This window comes from Puma concolor, chromosome F2, assembly GCF_028749965.1.
Source record: "Puma concolor isolate L17-30 chromosome F2, mPumCon1.1.hap2, whole genome shotgun sequence".
Classification (NCBI taxonomy): domain Eukaryota; kingdom Metazoa; phylum Chordata; class Mammalia; order Carnivora; family Felidae; genus Puma; species Puma concolor.
Genome location: NC_141684.1, coordinates 50,802,350 through 50,808,082, shown reverse-complemented (window position 1 = coordinate 50,808,082; position 5,733 = coordinate 50,802,350).

The window sequence follows — 5,733 nt, the reverse complement described above, 5'->3', positions numbered from 1 at the left end:
TGCCCCTTCCCCTCTCACGCTCTGTCTGTCTGTCTCTCTCTCTCTCTCAAAAAATAAATAAATACTTAAAATTTTTTTTAAAAAACTGGGTAGAGGAACTGAATGGGTATCTTTCCAAATAAGAGATACAAGCGACCAACAGGAACATGAAAAGATGCTCAACATTACTAGTCATCAGAGAAAGGCAAATCAAAATCATAGCGAGATATAACCTCACACCTATTAGACCTCACACCTACCACAAAGACAAGAAATAACAAGCATTGGCAAGGATGTAGAGAAAAAGGAACCCTTGTGCACTATTTGTAAGAATGTAAATTGGTGCGGCCAACTATGGAAAACAGAATGGAGGTACCTCAAAAAATTAAAAATAGAACTATCTTATGATGTAGCAATTATACTTCTGGGTATTCATCCAAGGAAATGAAAAAAACTAACTTAAAAAGATATCTGCACCACCATGTTCACTGCAGTATTATTTACAACAGCCAAAATATAGAAGCAATCCAAGTGTCCATCCATGAATAAATGGATAAAGAAAATGTGGTATACAGAGAAACAGACAAACAGAGACACACACAAACACACAACATGGATGGATCTTGAGGGCATTATGCTAAGCGAAATAAGTCAGACAGAGAGGAAAACAAATAGTACTTGTATGTGGAATCTAAAAACAAAACAAAACTAAAACATACAGATTGGTGGTTGCCAGAGGTGGGAGGTGGGGGTGGTCAATATTGGTGAAGGTGGACAAAAGATACAAACTTCTAGCTGTGAAATAAATGTCATGGGACTGTAATGTACAGCATGGTCACCATAATTAATAGCACTAGATTGTATATTTGGAAGTTGCTAAGAGAGTAAATCTTAAAAGTTCTCATCACACACAAACACACAAGTTTGTAACTATGTGTGGTGATGCATGCTACTTAGACTTATTGTGATGATCATTTCATAATATATACAAATATTGAATCAGTATGTTGTTCACCTGAAACAAATACAATGTTATGTCTATTACATCTATTAAAAACAAATAAGCAAAAACAACAGGACATTTTGGCATATTTCAAAATGGTTCCTTTCCTCTTTCCCCTGCGAGAAATATAAGGAGATTTTTTTTCTCTGATACTCACTATGAGGACCTGGTAGAGCTCCCAGAGGTAAAACTCACAAAAGTGTGAGGATCCTCAGATGACTGAGTCCCCATGAATTTCTGTCTCAGACTTGTCCACATGGAGCCTCCAACAAGTCACCAAATACATTTTAGGTTTACCTATCCTGGTACTGATCACTGCAGAGGTTTCTCCTCATGAATTTCCACTTGGATAAATTGTGATTCTCTGTATCTGCCCATCTGTCTCTCCTATTTGGGGGGGGCAACAGTTTTCTCTGTGACCTCAGTTCTCAGAGCTAAGAATAGTTGTTGATTTTTTTTCTTTTTTTTTAAGTTTATTTATTTTTTTAAGTGAGACAAAGAGGGACAAAGAGAGGGAGAGAGAGAGAATCCCAAGAAGGCTCCACGCTGTCAGCACAGAGCCCATCGTGGAGCTCAAACTCATGAACTGTGAGATCATGACCTGAGCCAAAAGCAAGAGTCAGATGCTCAAATGACTGAGCCACCCAGGAGCCCCCAATTGTTGATTTTTAAGTTTGCTCAGCTGTAAAAGCTGTTCTTAGGAGAAAGTGAAGACTTCTAAGATCTTTTTTACATGGCACACCAGAAACCAGAAGTCTTGAGGCAATATTTTATTACCTTCCTGAGTTTCTTGGTCTAGGCGTCAATTTATAGTTCAGAATCTGTTTCTGCTCCACTGAGTCGTTTAAGTGACCCAAAGATCATCATCCTCTCCCTCCTGATAGCAATGCAGCTAGATCTTCTGAACAGGTCTATTCCCCGACAGGATGAAGGCACATAGGAACCTTCAGGCCAAGCTCATTGCTTCTACTTCTCCCCCAAAGTTTCAGATCCCTGAGACCAGAACACATGTCATCTGGATCCAAGTAAACTAGATACTATCTTTTCCTGGTTCTCTTTCCAACCCTACACATACCCCTGTCCTGACTCCTCCAGTCCCTATTTTTCTCATCACTGTAGCTGGCCTTGATATCAGCAAGACAGAGAAAATCGAAACAGGAACCACAATTTATCCCGTGCTCTCATCTCCAGCGATAGTGCTTCCACATACAACTTTTATTGTCAGAACAAGATCATTTACAGAAAGGAGAAGGGCCAGGTCTGTGTAACTCTAATATTTGTCCTTTTTCTACCATTCCATGATGTAGAAAGGAACACAGACCACCAGACCCAACTAGGAATAAGGGACTCAAAACACATGCTCTCCTAAAGTTCTATATAAATTCTTCATTTGAATTTTGGAATGACAATAATAACAAGATTTACTTTGTGATCTTTAGTGTCACCAACTATGCCATCTTCTTTCTCACAGGACAGAGGTACTAGCATGGAGATCACAGACATGACCACTCCTCCATTAGAATGGTGTATATTCTTTCTGTAGGAACTGATTTCAAATAAAGATAAAAATTTCCTGACACCCTCAAGCCTAGGATTTTAAACAATGCTAAAGAATTTAAGTGCTACAGTGTTGAAGTTTGTCTGTTCTGGGCACTGATTATATTCTATCCAGAGCATCTGAAACAATGTTTATTTTAGACACTTCATAAATGTTTGTAGAATTATTGAATGAATGGCAGAGAGGATACCAGTTAATATATCAAAATTTGGAGTTGCTCTAGTGTTCTCTAGTGTTCTCTAGTGTTCTAGAGATACAGATCAAAGAAACACTCTAATAATGCAAAATGTTTAATCCATTTCTTAAAGAGGCTGACTTCACTTTGATATTTGACTGCTGACAGCTTTTAAGCCCCACTACTCCCTTTCCCTTAATGCCCACATCTGAGCAAGCTGACAAGAAAGCCTGGTGTTCTCTCCATTGTCACTGTCAGGAACTTAAAATCACACAAACCTCACCCCATCCATTCAACGCGAACTCTCATCCTAGCCCCACTGCCTAACCATCATAGAATCCCAAGCTAGTCACTCCTACCTGTCCTGTCAAGACATTTTTGGAACTGCTTGGGACCCTGCCCTGTCCTTCATGAAAAGTCTCAGAAGAATAATAAACCTTTCCATACCCTCTTAGTGCATGTGTGTCATCATCAATCTTAATAGCTGAACCAAATTTGGGGTGAGAGTGTGTAAGACAGGGATCCAATTTTGTAGTTTTGCATGTGAATATCCAGTGTTCCCATCACTTGTTGGAGAGACTATCCTTTCCCCCAATGAGTATTCTTGGCTTCTCTGTAAAATGGTAATTGATTATATATGTTTGTGTTTATTTCTGAGCTCTCAGTTCTGTCCCATTGGCCCATGTGTGTGTTTTTATGCCAGAAAAAGAACTATACACTATTCCCAAAGAGTTTTGCTTGTAAGTATAGTAATATGTCTAGAGATCTTCAGAATACTGTTCCCACAGCCAAGACTTGAACTAAAATCTATTTATCTGACTGCAATAACCTGCACAGACAGGACCTCATAATCTTGCCACCTGTGACAGAATGGAGAAAGAGGCTAAGGATAAGCTTGTGGCTGTGAGTCAGATTTCAATGCTCTAATCCAGTCCCTGTATAGGGGAGCACCTCTCAGGGTGGGTAAATATAGAATCTGTGGAAAAATCACCAAGAAATAAGCCAAACCACTCTCATGGTTCATTCATCACTGAAATGTTTCTTGGCTTTTGTGGCCTTATGGATTTATTTATTTATAAGTATATATGTTATATATAATACATAATAAAATATACATTAATATATATGTATAAACATATATGTAAAGACACATAAATTTTAATTTCAATGAATGAATGAATTAAAGTGAATAGCTAGGTACTTGGCAAAATACTTAATTTCTTATACTTTCTTATACTTTTCCTCATCTATCTATACTATACCACAAGGTGGCTGATTTGATTAAATGAGTTAATGTAAATGTTAAACACAGTTCCGTGCATACAGTGGGTACCACGTAAATTTTAGCTATTGTTAGTATTACCTTGTTGAAGCACACAACCAGTATATTAAAAGTCTCGGTTTTAGGTGTAGGCAAAAGAACTCATTCTAAACCAGGATACCTAAGGGAAGGTCAAGCTATGGGAAGCTGAGAAAAGGTTTCCTAATTCCAAGAAAAACATACCAAGAGAGATAGTTTTCTTTTGGCCTTTGAACGCTCCTATGCCTGCCTGTGACGTCTGGAACTGCAGCAACCATATTGTAACTGTGAGTGGATCTGAGGCAGAACTGAGATCTAGAAAGGACCTGGGTTCTTGATGACACTGTTAAGTTACTGCATCAAACAACCCTAATATTGGTCTACTTGTGCATTTCTTAATGTATGCAATAATAAATTTCCCAGTTGTTTATGAAAAAAAGTTTTGGTTTATATATATTGTCTTCTCTAGACAGGAATGTCTGGAGAATAAGGATCATCAATTCAACAGACTTACTGAGACATACTGTGTTCCCCAAGCCTGCCCAGATGCCAGGATCAAAATGGTGAACTGGATCCAGACCGTGTCTTAATCATCCCTGTATGTTCATTGATTAGCATAGTTGAGCAAGAAGCAGATGCTCAAAAGACTGTGCCTCAATCAATAAGTAGCTGGAAATATAAAAAAAAAAAAATAAGTAATGTTGAAAAGATGAATCATGCCTTTGTAAGAGTATTGAGAGGGGAAATGTAAAACCCTAAATATGTGTACTAAGTGACCCATTTGTCAAAATTAAGTCTGGTTTGCAATGAACTACAAAATGTTTTTAAAGCACCCTAGAGACGCTGAAGCATTCTTTATACAATTCAGGTAGTGATAATTAAAATAACCAGATTATAAAACTAACATTTATGGATCCCTAATGTACACTAAGCACCTTAGTCTAAGAAAGAAATACGACAGGAGCACCTGGGTGGCTCAGTCAGTTAAACACCCAGCTCTTGATTTTGGCTCAGGTCATGATCTCACGCTTTAGAAGTTTGAGCCCTGCACTGGGCCCCATCGAGTCCCCCCATTGAGTTTCACATCAAGCCCCACGTTGGGTTCCACAGCACTGACAGTGCAGAGCCTGCTTGGGATTCTCTCTCTCTGTCTTTCTGCCCCTCCCACACACACTCTCTCTCAAAGTAAATAAATAAACTTTAAAAAAATACTACGTTGTTTTCATGTGATGGGTTTCTCTCTTACTTTATCAAATGGGTAAAAACACCTCAAACCCTCTACAAATGCAGCTTTCCAACTTTGGAAAACAGAGTATTTTCCAGGTGTTTATAATTATGTTAGTGAACACAAAACTGCAGCCCCTTAAAGACTCCACAGCAATTGCATAGTTTCTATTGAGCAAATATATTTTTTTAATTTTTTAATGTTTATATATTTTTGAGAATGAGAGAGAGAGAGAGGGAGGGAGAGGGAGCACAAGTGGGGGAGGGGCAGAGACAGGGAGAAACAGAATCCGAAGCAGGCTCCAGGCTCTGAGCTGTGAGCAAAGAGCCTGACATGGGGCTCAAACCCACGAACCAAGAGATCATGACCTGAGATGAACCCAGATGCTTAACCTACTGAGCCATCAGGCACCCCTCTATTGAACAAATATTTTAATGGTCTGTATTTCCTAGTTATAACAGACTTTCATCAGGGAAAAAATTTTAAATACAGA